Here is a 16,254-nt window from a genome sequence, read left to right as displayed (position 1 = left end):
AGATTTCACCCAGAATCAATCTAGATGTCGGTGTGCATACATGTGATAATATAAAGCTGGGAGGAACTGTGAAAATTTTAGGAAACATTTCTCTTTCTCATTCCACAGGACGTTGGTAAATGTAGAGAGGAAAGATAGTTTCTCTGTTTATCTCCTTGTTCACCAGCCATTACAGAGGATTCGGAATGATGATGATAATAATAATAATAATAATAATAATAATAATAATAATAATAATAATTTATTATTTATACCCCGCCCATCTGGCTGGGTTTCCCCAGCCACTCTGGGCGGCTTTCAACAGGATATTAAAATACAACCATCTATTAAACATTAAAAGCTTCCCTAAACAGGGCTGCCTTCAGATGTCTTCTAAAAGTCTGGTAGTTGTTTTTCTCTTTGACATCTGGTGGGAGGGCATTCCACAGGGCGGGTGCCACTACCGAGAAGGCCCTCTGCCTGGTTCTGTGTAACTTTGCTTCTCACAGCAAGGGAACCGCCAGAAGGCCCTCAGCGCTGTAGCTCAGTGAATGGCAGAACAATGGGGGTGGAGATGCTCCTTCAGGTATCCTGGACCGAGGCTGTTTAGGGCTTTGAAGGTCAGCACCAACACTTTGAATTGTGCTCAAAAACGTACTGGGAGCCAGTGTAGGTCTTTCAAGACTGGTGTTATGCGGTCTTGGCGGCCGCCTACAGTCACCAGTCTAGCTGCAGCATTCTGGATTAGTTGTAGTTTCCGGGTCACCTTCAAAGGTAGCCCCACACAGAGCGCATTGCAGTAGTCCAAGCGAGATCACCGAACAAAGCACAGGAATAAAAGAAGCTGCCCTATAATGAACCCAACCAATGGTCTATCTAATTCAGTATTGTATACACTGACTGGCAGTAGCTTTCCAGAGCTTCAGTGTGGTGTAGTGGTTAAGAGCGGTAGACCTGTAATCTGGTGCACCAGGTTTGCGTCTCCGCTCCTCCACATGCAGCTGCTGGGTGACCTGGGGCTAGTCACACTTCTCTGAAGTCTCTCAGCCTCACTCATCTCACAGAGTGTTTGTTGTGGGGGAGGAAGGGAAAGGAGAATGTTAGCCGCTTTGAGACTTACTTCTTCGGGTGGTGATAAAGTGGGATATCAAATCCAAACTCTTCATCTTCTTCTTCTTCAGACAAGGGCTATTTCTTGAACCATGGACTTTCTGCATGCAGAGCATAAGAACAGTATGTGAGTGTCCCGCTAATCATGGGCATTGGCTCGCCTCTCCAAAAGGGTATGGGAGAATGTGATGCTAATGACCAATACCAACATGGAGGTCTACCAGGCATGTTGAGCACACTGCTTTATGGTAGTGAGTCATGGGCAACCACGAGGAGTGATGCCTCAAAATCTTCCTGCATGGCAGGGGGTTGGATTAGATGACCCTTGGGGTCACTTTCAACTCTTCAATTCTATGATTCCATGATCTTCCACAAGGGATGCAGGTGGCGCTGTGGGTTCAACCACAGAGCCTAGGGCTTGCCAATCAGAAGGTGTTGGTTTCTGTGTGTTGCCACTGTGCAGTTCTTGGAGTCACAAGACTCTGTTTACATTCCAGACATTCCAGGCTGTTGGAAGTCTCACAGAAGACAGGAGATGGATGTGATGTTTACTGGTTTCCTGTTCCTTTGTTTTTTCAGTTGCTCTCTGCTTTCACAAAGAGAGCATGTTTATTTTTTTTCCTGTCTGTGTAGTTAAATAAAGCATAGCGATGTAGCTCATAAATCTCGTCACTTCTGCTGCTTTGATACTCTGAGTAATGGGAATGTGCTTGGAGCCTTATCAGAGGCTCAGGACGTTAATCATCGTCAAAGGTGATTCCGGAGGAGCTCGGAGGAGCTTGGTCAAATGGAGATTCTGACAGAAGGTTGGCGATTCGAATCCCCGTGACGGGGTGAACTCCCATTGTTTGGTCCTTGCTCCTGCCAACCTAGCAATTCGAAAGCACGTCAAAGTGCTAGTAGATAAATAGGTACCGCTCCAGTGGGAAGGTAAGCGGCATTTCCGTGCACTGCTCTGGTTTACCAGAAGCGGCTTAGTCAGCCAGTAAAGTGAGATGAGCGCCGCAACCCCAGAGTCAGCATCCCCAAACTTGGCCCGCCAGATGTTTTGGGACTACAACTCCCATCATGCCTAGCGAACAGGACCAGTGGTCAGGGATGATGGGAATTGTAGTCCTAAAGCATATGGAGGGCCGAGTTTGGGGATGCCTGCCTTAGAGGCAATATGATGGGTAAATGACTCCAATCAGGAAAATTCATCAGCACTGTAGTGTACATTTCATCCAAGACACACATTTTGTGCGCATCATATATGGATTTTCCCCAATGCAATATATTTTGTATGTAATTTTCACCAATATGCACCTTTTATCCATTATTTCCTCTCCTAAAAATGCATTTTTGTAACACCTTTCGGGATGGGAGGGACTGCATTGCAAAATTCAGAGAAACATGAATTCCAAAGTTTAGCTGTGTTTTGGTGCCAATGTCGTTTGAGGAGGCGCAACTTAACATGCGAATCAAACCAAATTTCTTCCCATAAGGGATCACTGCAGATCTTTCAGGGCTTTGTGTTATATTTCAACAACGATATAATGAAGAAATGCTTGAGAATAATTTCGTCGCAAATGTTTCTGTATTATGAACTTCTGTTTTATATGTGATCTGTGTGAATAATGGATGCTCAGTTGCCCCAGTTGCTTTCTCTGGATATGGGGGGCGGGGAGAGGAGCACCTTCTGTCTCTCTCACTCTTGTTCTGTTCACGCAATCCCAGCAAGATGCCATCTACTATTCTGTGCCACAGGAAATAAATGAGGAGAAATTGGAGTGAGGAAGGAGAACCTACAACAGTTGCTTAGATGGGGCTGCCGTCTCTCCCATCTCTGCATGAAAAGCTTCAGCTGCCAAATTCTGTCTCCTGCACAGCTGTTAAGAAGAGTACAGAGGTCTTGCCCTCCTTCGCATCTGGCCACCCTCGAAGGAGCACCATAGGTGGCGAAGGAGAAGGAGGATGCACCTGGAACACCCAGCAGCAGTTCAAGGAATCTGCTGTTACGGTAATGATCGTTTCTGTTGTTGCTGAAGGAAGGAGAAGCTTAAATGAGCAACATCTCTCCTGCATTTTGCTAAATGCCTTCTTTACACACACGGGCATGTTCTCCAGAAGAAAAGCGACAGATTTAGTTCCCTTCGTCACCAACAGCTGTTCCCAGCTTTAATTATGCGCGGCACACAGACAGCATCTCAAATCAAAATGCTTTTCTTTGGGAGAAAGGGGGAGGGAGAATTATTCCCTCTTTGAAACTCCAATTTGTGCATAGATTTATCGCTATAAACAGGATATTAGAGCCACAAATGTGATCACTTATTTTTAATGAGTGCTTCAGAGTTAATCCATTTTACTCTCTGGATGTTCTCAGCTGCCTTTGACATAATTACATTCCTGTTATCTTTAATTCACAACACACCCCTTCATACGACGCAATCTCTTCTTCACCTTTCATCTCTCCCCCCTTTTTGAAATGTGCTTCAATTTGTACCCATCACATGAAGCTGGTGAAGGGTTGAAGAAAAGCATAACATTTTAAATGGGGCGGGGGGGGGAGTTTGAAAGCACTCCTCTGTCTTCCAAGCAAACAAGCATTTTCCTCTCCAGATCTGAGCCTCGAAACAAAACAGTTTGGAGCAGGGGGGGAATCCAGTATGGATGACACTAATTGGCTAGCATCCATGATGTCACAACAACCCTGACTGGTTTTAAAACAGTGTTTTCAAATGTCTCAATTTTCAGACAGGGAAGGGATAAATGTAAAGTATAAACAGACATCTGGCATCTGGTAGAGGATGATTGTGGGTACACGTAGCCTGAAGCTGAGGGAGGAGTATGATTCATGGCTAACCTAGGTCACATTCACACCATGCATGATACCTCTTTGAGCAGTCATGGCTTCCCCCAAAGAATTCTGGGAGCTGTAGTTTGTTAAGGGTGCTGAGAGTCGTTAGGAGACCCTTATTCCCCTCACAGAGCTACAATTTATAGAGTGGTCTAACAATCAACCCATCTTCGCAAGGAACTCTTGGAATTGGGGCCTCCTAGCAAGTCTCAGAGATCTTAACAAACTACAGCTCCCAGAATTCTTTGGGGGAAGACATGGCAGTTGAAAGTGACATCACAGTGCTTTAGCTGTATGGTGTGACTATGGCCTTGGAGGTCGGGGAGAAGTTTGGTTCAGGTCACATTTTAAGAAGAACCTTCTCAATTTTAATTTCCCCGATCAATATGTGAACTAATACACAGGCATTCTTGTAAATTTATACTTCTCTGAGTTTCGCAGTATAGATTTTTCAGCTGAGTAAGTTCTACAAAAAATATATATACTAAGGGGAGTTGCTTGCAAAAATGTGTATATTGTGAGAAATACACATTAAAATGCTGGTGAATTTTCATGAGACTTTTGTAAATAAAAAACATCACAAACTGATGTGGAAATGTAGAAATTAAAATTTAAGATTGTCTGCCTATAGAATTGCAAGGCCAAGGTACTTTAAGAGCCCTCTGTGCCCCCTATCTTTGTTATACCTCTTCTCAATCCAAAGTTTAAAGTTCTGTGCTTGGGTCATGCCAGATAGGAAAATGTGGGCAATTTTCACAGTAATACCTCTTGGGACATATCCTTAAAAGTCTCATTTCAGGTGCACATTAATCTCTCTGCCTTTATTTGAAGTATCATTCATTCTGTGCTGCAGAGCACAATTATGCTCAAGTGTTTTTCTAACTGCTTCCCAGATGGAAAGTTCAGATTCATCCTGTACCGTGAATGTTAATGAAACAACATGACAAACATTTCCTGGAATACGACATCAATGAAACGAGCTGAAACAAAGCATTCAGGCTGAAATCTTCCTTGGCGTTTCTTATGCTTCCATTCAGAACAGAGCAACCAAAATTATCAAGGAGGTGAGCAAGTCCCATAGGAGGACGGGATGCAACCATCAGGGCTTTTAAGTTTAATTTCTCAAAATTCAGTATGTTCCTCCCTGTCCAAAATGGTTGGTGAACCCTAGGTGAATCCCTGCTGCAGGCCTGTATTAAGAGCCCTACCAGGCGACTGAATAAAACTCTCTTTAAAAAAACATTCATGGAGTGTGAATTCAGTAATCAACATTTGACAGACAATGCTCTGGAAGTTGGCAGTTGCAGCAACCAAACAGAGTCTATTATCTGCCTTTTTAAAACACCCCAAACTTGTTATATTGGAGATACAATTTGCGGAAAGAACGTGATCCTCAGGAAAAAAGGTATTATCTTATCCAGAGGTGGTGAAATTACTGGCAGAGAAATGGAAACATTTCCTAGAAAAAGCCAGATGTACAATATTGTACTATTATTGGCAGGAATAATCATCCGGACAGTGGGAAAAGATGAGCCTCAGTTTTTGAACTACCTTAGAGATGTCAGTGGAAGATATATATATTTTTTGACTTGTTGCAGAGGTGTAGCAGAGTTAGCCTTGCACTGATGAAAGAGAAGAGCCTGTTAAGGAGCTGGCTGGCTGCTGAGTCACAGCTGTACGTGATCTAGTTAGAGAAGGTTGCCCAATATTGTCCCTGAAGAATGGAGGGGTGTGCATGTGTTTGCATGTACACACACATGTGCGTGCTAGAGGAGAATAGATAACCTAAAATGGAATGATCCCTATTAGGAACAGTTCCTGTTTTCTAATACCTGTCCCAGGTGAACCATTGTCCCTATTTGGCCATTGGAGAAGACCTGGGGATGCTTCTTAAACATTTAATTAGTGTACACTGACATGCAGTAGAGTTAGGAAGTGGAGATGAAATTCAGTGCCATGCTATGGTGAACGTTCTGTCTGCAAGCGTTTCAGCTTGCCTAATGGAATGATTCTCCCTCTATTCCCCCTGTTCACTGTTTTGGGGTTCTCCTGACTCCCCCAAAACAATTAGGGAGAGAAGTGGGGGGACCATTATGCAAGCGAAAGTCCTTGTGCAGGGTTTCTGTTGATGGGGCTCGTAAGATGAATTCTGCCCTGAAGGCTGTGGCCAACAAAAATCCTACTCAGGAGACCCACTGAAATTAATTAGCCTGTGTTAACCATGTCCATTATTTTCAGTGGGCTTACTCTGAGTGGGACTAACATTGACTGTAACTTCTAGAAAGTTGCCTTGTACAGGCCAGGCTATTTGCATGACCCTATAGAGCCTCTTCCTGATTCCCTGTAATTTCACTTCTCGCATTGAGGGAACTGCCAGAAGGCCTTTGGAGCTGAATTTCTGTGTCTGGGCTGAACGATGGGGGTGGAGATGCTCCTGCAGGTATACAGAGCTGAGGCCGTTTAGGGCTTTAAAGGTCAACACCAACACTTTGAATTGTGCTAGGAAATGTCCTGAGAGCCAATGTAGGGTCCACAAATCTCATACTCTGTTGCTCCTGACCCCTCCCCCTCCATTTTACCCTAACCTTTGGATCCCCGGTAACCTACTAAAGAGTAGCGAAGGGTGCTCATCTCAAGATATGAGGGGCTTGGCCCACACCTCTTCCTCCGCCGTCACTACTACAACCGCTGGTAATTTGAGCACTATAGTATCCCTTCTCTCATTTGTGAAATGTCAGGTGTTATTCTATAAAAGGAGTTAGTCCTGTAAAGAAGGGAGACGATCAAAGCCAAACAGGCATGGGAGAGCCATGTACATCACATTGAGCTCTTTGGAAGAAAAGTGAGATTAAAATGCAACAATAAATAAATAAATGCACACACCAATAACTCATGATATTCTGTACCAGGGGTAGGCAACCTAAGGCCTGGGGGACAGCTGTGGCCCAATTGCCTTATCAATCCGGCTCGCAGACAGTCCGGGAATCAGCGTATTTTTACATGAGTAGAATGTGTCCTTTTATTTAAAATGCATCTCTGGGTTATTTGTGGGGCCTGCCTGGTGTTTTTACATGGGCAGAATGCGTGCTTTTATTTAAAATCTCTGGGTTATTTGTGGGGCATAGGAATTTGTTCATTTCCCCACCACCACAAGGTCTAAGGGACGGTGGACCGGCCCACGGCTGAAAAAAGTTGCTGGCCCCTGTTCTGTACCATGGTGGTGAAACTACTCTGGTCACAGACATAATACAAAGCCATGCAATTGGCCCTAACCTCATGAGAGGGAGATGGAGAAGTTGCTTGGAGACTCATGTTTGCCTGGGATGTATCCTGCTGGACAAAGGAAAGAGGTGCACCAGTTTTTCCAACTACCTGTTCCTTTGTCCCATCCCACGACTGGCATGTGGCTCTTAAATGGTACCCCAGAAAGAAATGTGGCCCCAGGGCTGAAAAAGAAGGCATTTCCACCCCTGCCTTAGATATGTGGATGCAACATCATGGCCATGGATGAGCATCTTAGCCAGTTGGGTCTGATTAGCCTAGGCTGCCTTTGGCTCAGAGCATTCCTCAGCAAACTGTACTCCATCTGTCCTCTTAAGCAAACAAAATCTGTTCCTGCTGTGTTTGGAGGCAAATTCTCAAAGATGTCTCTGCTAACAAAGAGCAGGCAGAACAAACTCCTGGTGCTTCATGAGCCTCAGATGTAAACACAGAACTCAAATCCAGCTACAAGAGCTTGTGCTTGCCCTTTCCCCCTCCTGGCCACTGAAACATAGCAATGCTTTCTTTTTGCCTGGCTTTGTTTGCACAGCAAACCAAAGAACTCGAGGCTGACTCGGTGGGGCCGATATTGTGCAATAGGCAGCGTGACATGCTTTCCATTCTCCCTTCTGTTAGTTTTATCTACATTGCATCGTCAGTTCAGATCGAAACATGGGTTCAAGGGGTTTCCACACCCAGACAAATGTCCATGGTGAATCTTGAGATCTTCCCTGAAATAAGAACAGAAGAGGATTCCTGCTGGATCAGACCAATGACCCATCCATTCTAGCATCCTGTTCTCACAATGGCCAATCAGATGTTCCAGATTGGAAGCCTAAAAGCAGCACTTGAGTGTAACAGTGCACTCTTCAGGCCTGATTCCCAGCAACTGGAATTCAGAGGCAGTATGGTGGTAAAATATAGTCATCATAGCCTGTGATAGCCTTATTTCCCTTGCCCATGGAGAGACTCAAGAGGCAAGAGACTACTTCTGAGGATGGTCTTCTCCATAGGATGGAGCTGGATAGCTCAGTTGCTTAGAGCATGGTGTTGATAATGTTGATAAGGTTGCAGGTTTGATCCCAGTATGGGACAACTGCACATTCCTGCATTGGAGTAGATCGGGGTGGCCAACTGCCAGTTTTTACTCACAGAGTTAAAAACTGGCAGTGAGCTACCCCCTTTTTGGGGGTTCAGGTCAAAGTTGTCCAGCTTTTCTTAGGGAGGAGGAAAGTCCCATTTTGGGGGGGGGGAGCAGGGCAAAAATGTTGAGCTTTTGGGAAGGAACCAAAGTTGTTCAGCTTCTTTGGGGGGAGCCAGTGATCTACCAGTAATCTTCCACAGGCATTCAGTGATCTACCGGTAGATCACAATCTACCTGTTGGACGTGCCTGGACTAGATGATCCTCAGGGTCCCTTCCACTGCTACAGTTCTATGATTCTATGTCCTGTTATCACTGGTGGAAGTCCAAATCAGACTCATCACTCTGTATATGCAATATTTGTCTTCATCCTAGATATATGTCCTGAAGGTGATTCTGTAGTGCTTCTGATGCATAGTCAACGTCTTTCATATGCATGTCATGAAGATATAGGTATAGCTTTAGGCCCTCTTTGTTGCTAAAACCAGGGATGTAGCTCCAGTATTGTGATCATTGTTTGGAACAAGTCGTCTTCAGCTGACTTTCCATACTGGAAATGCCTCACTGTGAGCTGCACTTCCTCTGAGAGAGCTCCAAAGGGACAACCATGGAGAGTTCTCAGCTGATCCCCAGGCATCATGTTGGCGCATAGGGACAGAAGCTGTCTCCAAGGAACATTCAATAGCCATATGGATTGAATGAGTGGAGGAAAGCAAAGGGACTGTATCCGTATTCAGTTAATCCAATTAGACATACAACTGTAGCTGACATTCTGCATGCCTAATTCATTATCATCACCATCAAACAGAAGATGAAGGTTTTCCATATGGTTTTGATGAGGACATATTGGGTCTACTGTAAGGTGTGCGTGTGTGTATTGGCTGAGACGCCATTTGTACAATGGGCTCAGAGTGGTTGACCTCTTTCCTAAATTGCTGACCTGACCCTTTGAGATATTGGATTGTTCTCTGGAACTGAGCACCAGAAGAAAGCTCTGGTCAACATTTTTCATAGCAGCTATCCCTGGAATTGTTTTATGCTTAGAGATGAAGATCCAGTACCCAGTTTGGGCATCCCCCCTCATAAGTTCCCTGTCACATAAGCAACAGGATACTTAGTGGTCCTGCACTCTCAGTCCTATTTTCTGGTGGCCCAGTTCCACCACTGTCTACCTATTAGTGCTAAATATATGCAGAAGGAAAGTTGAAGGGTTCTCAATTCCACAAGGAGCCTACATGAGCAGAGCAGCTTCCTTAGTAGAGAAGCTGAGCCCCAACACATAGCAAGGGCTATCAGGAACATATCAGAGAGGCATGAGCCAATAAACCTGTCCCCACTCCATTGCCTTCATGCAAGGGAACAGTGTGAGTGGTGTGGCCAAAATGTAAATAGAGCTCTGTTGGATCAGACCAAAGGCCCATCTAATCCAACATCTTGTTCTCAGCTCAGGTTGAAGGAAGGTCTCCCTTTTCAATATATGTTGACAATGCATACATGTGGTCTACCTTTTGTGTTTCTTTCAGGTCCACAGTCATGGTTTTCAACCATTTATTATTTCCATTTATAGACCACTTGCTATCTGATGATATTGAATCAGCTTACAATGGATAAGAACACATGAACACACACAGAAAGAGTACAATTAAAAAAACACACACCCCAAACCATACAAAATATCCATATCCATAAACAGAACAGCAGGATGAACCTGTGCAAGTATCTCTGCTGGCGCAATGAGATTCCCTTCCTTTCCTCACATGCCCCCAGTGCCCTCCAAATTGGGTTTGGGGGGTTGGGAGAACCCCAGAACTGTGTGTGGGAGGAGAGGGGGTATTGTTCACTTCCAAACATCATCATCACCACTGCTATTGTTTCTAGAAAAAGGGGTGCCGGAACTCACCATGAATGCCTCCCTTGTTCTCTTACAATGGCAATGATGCCAACTTGAGAGGTGCCAGAACTGAGTTCCAGTGAGTTCTGGCTGAAAAAAGCCCCAATGGTGATGATGATGATGATGATGATATACTGCTTATATCATGCTCTCCTAATCTCTGAAGCACTAATGGACTTTCTATCTTCATGGGGCTCTTTCTACATGGTCTCATTTGCGACAGAACTCCAGAACACGTTGCAGAGAATTCTGTGGCATGGTTCATGTGGGAAATTGGCAAGCCCCACTGGGTTTCACCATTGAATTGCATTAATGGAGAGCATTTCCATGAACACATCTAATGCTCACCTGTGACTGCACATTGCAGGTGATGATGGTTGTGGTGAGTTAGCCGTCTTTCAGGCAAGCTTGTCTACTGTTACTGATCTTCTGACTGAGGAGCTTCTGAGCTAACCAAGAGGTACCCAGGACAATAAAAACAACCTTATTCTATGCAAAAGCATTACTCTTTTCTCGCTACAATTCATGTGTTCCTCCTTTTCCATCACAATAAAAAGCCCTGCTGTTGTGTTCCTTGATATCTTGTAAGCAAAGCCACTTTGCAAATGTCCTTCGGGTGAATTTAATGAGGGAATTATGTGGGTGTGATTTTATTGGCAGTATTTTCTCTGAGTTGTGACAGCCCATAACCTTCGCACCATTTCCATTTCTCTGCTTTATTTGAGTTCCCCTGCACCCACAGAATCATTGCTATTGTGGTGAAGCTTACAAGAGGACTGTCATTCTGGAAGAAAAGCAAGAAAGCCTGCACTAGAATTTAATGTGGAATTTTGAGAAGATTGTCTGAGGACATACAGATAACCCAATCGCACCAGGAGAAGCTATAAAGTATCTGCCATGTGTGTAATCCCCCCAAAGCTGTATGCACACCTTATATTTAAAGAACAGTCAAAGCACATGACTGCTCCTGAAGAATCCTAGGAACTGTAGGTTACCCCATAGAGCTACCATTCCCAGCACCCTTAACCAACCAACAGTCACCAAGATTCTTTAGGGCAGTTCATGGAGGCCATTGGTTGTTGTGGACGCCATGAAGTCCCAAGCTGGCCCATTTGAGGCAGCCTCAGCATTGATATTGAAGGCTCCTTGTGAAAGGGTTGTCCAACACCACATCCAAGATTGCCTCCACTAGTCATCCAGGGAGGTTGTAGAGCAGTGGAGGGGACATACGCTAACAGCGTCGTTCTCTCTCAGCACCACAAGCAATCCCTCAAACCCAGACATTGTAGCAAATTCTTCGTGACACTTTAGCAGAAATACTCAGAGTTCCAGGTTCTTCAGTGCAGTACAGTGGTACCCTGGGTTAAGTACTTAATTCGTTCCGGAGGTCCATTCTTTACCTGAAACTGTTCTTAACCTGAAGCACCACTTTAGCTAATGGGGCGTCCCGCTGCCGTCGTGCCACTGGAGCACGATTTCTGTTCTCATCCTGAAGCAAAGTTCTTAACCCGAGGTAATATTTCTGGGTTAGCAGAGTATGTAACCTAAAGCGTATGTGTAATGGTTATAGGGGTTGCTCGTGCGTAAGTTGCCGCCACTCCTGGCTAGGTTGCCTGGTTAAACCTTTTCTGGCTGGACAGCCCTTCACTTCGTGGCTGTTTCAGTCGCTAGCAGAATCCGTCAGTGGGCGTTTCTTGAACTTCTTCCAGCAAAGAAGTTCTTTGACGCCAAGTCTACGCCTACTTTCCCTGCGCGGAAGTCTTCTGCGCAGGGTGGGTGTGGGTAGCGGAGGACCCGTGCTCTCCCCGCTGGTCTCCGGCGAGGAGTCCTGGAGCCCCCTCGCCGATTCCCCCATCTGCCCCCCTTTATCCCTGGTGTTACGCTGATTTCCTTCCCCAGCCGATGAGCTGCCTCTCTCCCTGCTGGGCCCTTCTCCAGCATCGCTTGGGAGCCTTGCCTCCGCCTCTGGCTCCGATGTCAGTTCCCTGACAGTATGTAACCTGAAGTGTATGTAACCCGAGGTACCACTGCATCTTTATTGTGAGCTATATATATATATACAAATATCTACAGGATATAATACACGAGCAGTTCATACAGTCAAAGGGAGTATCTGGCTGCACCTTAAGGCAAATAGGAAGACCTTTCTATCTACAGTGGTACCTCGGGTTACATACGCTTCAGGTTACAGACTCCGCTAACCCAGAAATAGTGCTTCAAGTTAAGAACTTTGTTTCAGGATGAGAACAGAAATCGTGCTCTGGCGGCGCAGCAGCAGCAGGAGGCCCCATTAACTAAAGTGGTGCTTCAGGTTAAGAACAGTTTCAGGTTAAGTACGGACCTCCGGAACGATTTAAGTACTTAACCCGAGGTACCACTGTATCTATCTATCTCTGACCACATTCTTCTACACCACCCCCTTACTGCTGGACAGGTTTCCCTTTTAAACCAATGACACCCAATCAACTGACAGCCCATTACTGCTGAGTCTTTCTGACCCAGCACTTCCATAGAAAGTATTGCAGGCTGATTGCATCAGCTAGCAAGCTCAAGCCTGCAGACTTACTATCGCACACAGCATTCTGTGACTCCTGAAAGACACATGGTGGATTGGTTTCCTGGTGAGGGAAATGAAACTTTTATGGGTGATTGCAACTCCCCCCGCCCTTCTGACCTGGAATGGTGCGGCATCAAGTATCCAGGTGGGGACAGCTGGGTTGTCATAGGACCACCCAGTCCATCTGCCTGGGTCTCAGTTGTACACGCCAAGTTGACCTCTTCATCATGGATGGCTTATGTTTTCTCCTGGACAGACCTGGATTTTAGCAACAAAACACCTGACCAGGGTGCACTGTTGTCAGTTTGCAGAAAGTATTGATCTGATATGTAGAGATCTTTCCTGTTCTGATTAGTTCAAGAGGGTTCTAGAAGGCTTCTTCTCTTTGCGAAAGAAAGTTTTCTTTCTATGTGAAAGAAACAGGCAGAAGGTTTTCGTTTTGGCTATCTCTTCTGGGAAGCTGAGTACAGCTGATTTAAACTGGTTCTGTTATCTTTCCGACAAGGTCATACTGACTATAATAGTAAGACCAGGAGGTGCCTGAGTCTCACTCACTCACTTTCTCTTTCCTGTCTCTTTGTTCTAGTGCATGGGTAGGCAAACTAAGGCCCGGGGGCCGGATCTGGCCCAATCGCCTTCTAAATCTGGCCTGCGGACAGTCCAGGAATCAACGTGTTTCTACATGAGTAGCATGTGTCCTTTTATTTAAAATGCACCTCTGGGTTATTTGTGGGGCCTGCCTGGTGTTTTTACATGAGTAGAATGTGTCCTTTTATTTCAAAGGCATCTCTGGGTGATTTGTGGGGCATAGAAATTTGTTCATTTCCCCCCAAAAAAATATAGTCTGGTGCCCCACAAGGTCTGAGGGACAGTGGACCCACCCCCTGCTGAAAAAGTTTGCTGACCCCTGTTCTAGTGTTCTGATCTGTATGTTTAGTGTTAAGGTTTAGTCCTATTATAAGTACTGTAAGTTTTATTGTAAGTGCTGCAACTGGATTTTTATGGACTGTTCCAATCCTGGATGTCCTGGATTTGTGACCATTATGCTCATTTGCCTTCAGTAAAGCTCTTCTAGATGAAGTACAATTGCCTCTGGTCTATTTTTGGGGAACTCTGCTATGTGTTTAATGTTTTTCCCTCCTCTGGAACTGGCATGACAGCTATAACAGAGGTGGAGAACAGGAACGCAACAGGTGGCTCAGATCCTTATCTTCACACACACACACACACACACACACACCAGTCATGTTTGACTGATACTTGGGATGTTGGGTAAATTCTTTTTGCCTGTGTGGTTTGACATCAAACCACGCACCCAAAAAATGTGTGTGCAGTGCTTCTCACGTGTTGACATTCAAACTATAGCAACTATCAGGCTGTTGTCTGCATGGATTCTCTGATGGTCCAGCAGAAATGCAGCTTCTACAGCTAATTTCTGTGCTCGTGACTGTTTCTCCTGGACTAATCATCCACCTGATTGATGGACACTTTAAATGAAACAAACCACATATTGTACACTGTCCAAAACTGTCGCCTCATCTATGAATTAACCATCTTGATTTTGCTAAATTGGCACCTGGTAGCAGGGTAATTGAAAGAATGGCAAAACCCATTTGCTGAGAATAGACTGAGGCCATCTGCAATGTGGCAGATGGCCCCATCATGGTGGCATGGATGGCTGCCGTAAAGCGTCTGCAGAAATGTATGGTCGAAAAATCAGAATCAGCTATGGGGCAAGGAAAGGATGGTTCTGTGGTTCACATGAAAATGCTGCTTTGATTGGCCTCATTATCCAAGCCCAGGAGAACAGCCAACCCTATGCTTGGTGATCAGGTTCAGAACATTGGGTCATATTAGATGCTTGTCCAACTCAGAGTAGACCCACTGAAATTAATAGGCATAACTAAATCAGGTTCATTAATTTCAGTTGGACTTAATTGAATGCAATCCATTATCTTCCAGTTCTATTTTTCATGAGCTGCATGACGAGACAGTTGTGGAGGAGTAGATTATAGTGTATGCAAAATTATCTGACTGTTTGAGGATTAATGTCGTGGGAGAACCATCTGATTTGTAGTTGTCTTGGGAAGTAGCATTTGCTGAAAGATCCTCATTCTGCTTGCAGTCTCTGGATTTAGATGAAGAAAATTGTTTTTACTGGATTATATTCTAGTGAATAGCTGGGTTTTGGAATCATTCCCAAAATGTAATTATAAATGAGCATCTTATGTATGTTCCTTAAATATGTACACAAACTCAGGAAGAGGTATGAGTTTGCTTTTGCTGGGTAATTTCATTTACATTAGGCCTAATTTGAGACAGACAAACTCTCCTCTCCTCATCAACACAAATGAGCCTTTCTCTTTTTCTGATCTTTCATATTTGTCAGAGTTGAGAATCCCCACTCACAACACTATGTCATGGAGATCTTTAAAAGTATAGCCAATGCTCTTGAAGAGAGGCATGGATATTTTCTGACTGTGTCCACACTGAAATGTTTAAATGCTTCACTGATTGTCTCCTGCCACACCCTTAGAGAACCACTGCATTAGGTGAAGGGTAGGGAATCCTGTGTAGGACGCGGGTGGCGCTGTGGGTTAAACCACAGAGCCTAGGGCTTGCCGATCAGAAGGTCAGCGGTTCGAATCCCTGTGGCGGGGTGAGCTCCCATTGCTCGGTCCCTGCTCCTGCCAACCTACCAGTTTGAAAGCACATCAAAGTGCAAGTAGATAAATAGGTACCGCTCTGGTGGGAAGATAAACGGCATTTCCGTGTGCTGCTCTGATTCACCAGAAGTGGCTTAGTCATGCTGGTCACATGACCTGGAAGCTGTATGCCGGCTCCCTCGGCCAATAAAGGGAGATGAGCGCCGCAACCCCAGAGTCGTCTGCGACTGGACCTAATGGTCAGGGGTCCCTTTAGGGAATCCTGTAGCCATGCAGACATTGTTGGACTCCAATTCCCATCAACCCAAAGCCAGCAAGGCAAACTAGCTATGATGGGAGTTGTACTCCAGGATTTATTGCAAAAACCAACAGATAGCTCTGGATGGCTCAAACCAAACCTCCGGCATCATTAGTCAAGATGAGCATTCTGAAGACTTCTTCCGTAGTAGATCAACACAGCTCTCAACATTTCCAGGCTTTCCTCAGGTGTGTCAAGATGACGGTTGCCACAATGAGCCTTGCACCTCAAAGTGTGTCACTGTACACAATGCACTCACTCTTCTTGGATATGTGTGTGGGTGATGTCAACTGTTTTCTTGAGCTCTGATGGTCATCGTCCTTCAAAACTCAAGAGAGATGTCCAGGAGATGCGCAAGACAGCCCTTTCCTGATCATTAGTTCTCGCTGACAACCAAAGGACCATTTTTCACTGTTACAAGTTATCTCTGGAAGGAACGGTTGACCAGAAGGCATAACTATCTAAAGCAAAATTGTACTATTACCTATCTATTTTAAAACATTGCCTTCCTGGA

The sequence above is a fragment of the Podarcis filfolensis genome (assembly GCF_964270895.1).
Source record: "Podarcis filfolensis genome assembly, chromosome: 6".
Lineage (NCBI taxonomy): Eukaryota > Metazoa > Chordata > Lepidosauria > Squamata > Lacertidae > Podarcis > Podarcis filfolensis.
Note: the sequence above shows the minus strand (reverse complement) of the source record.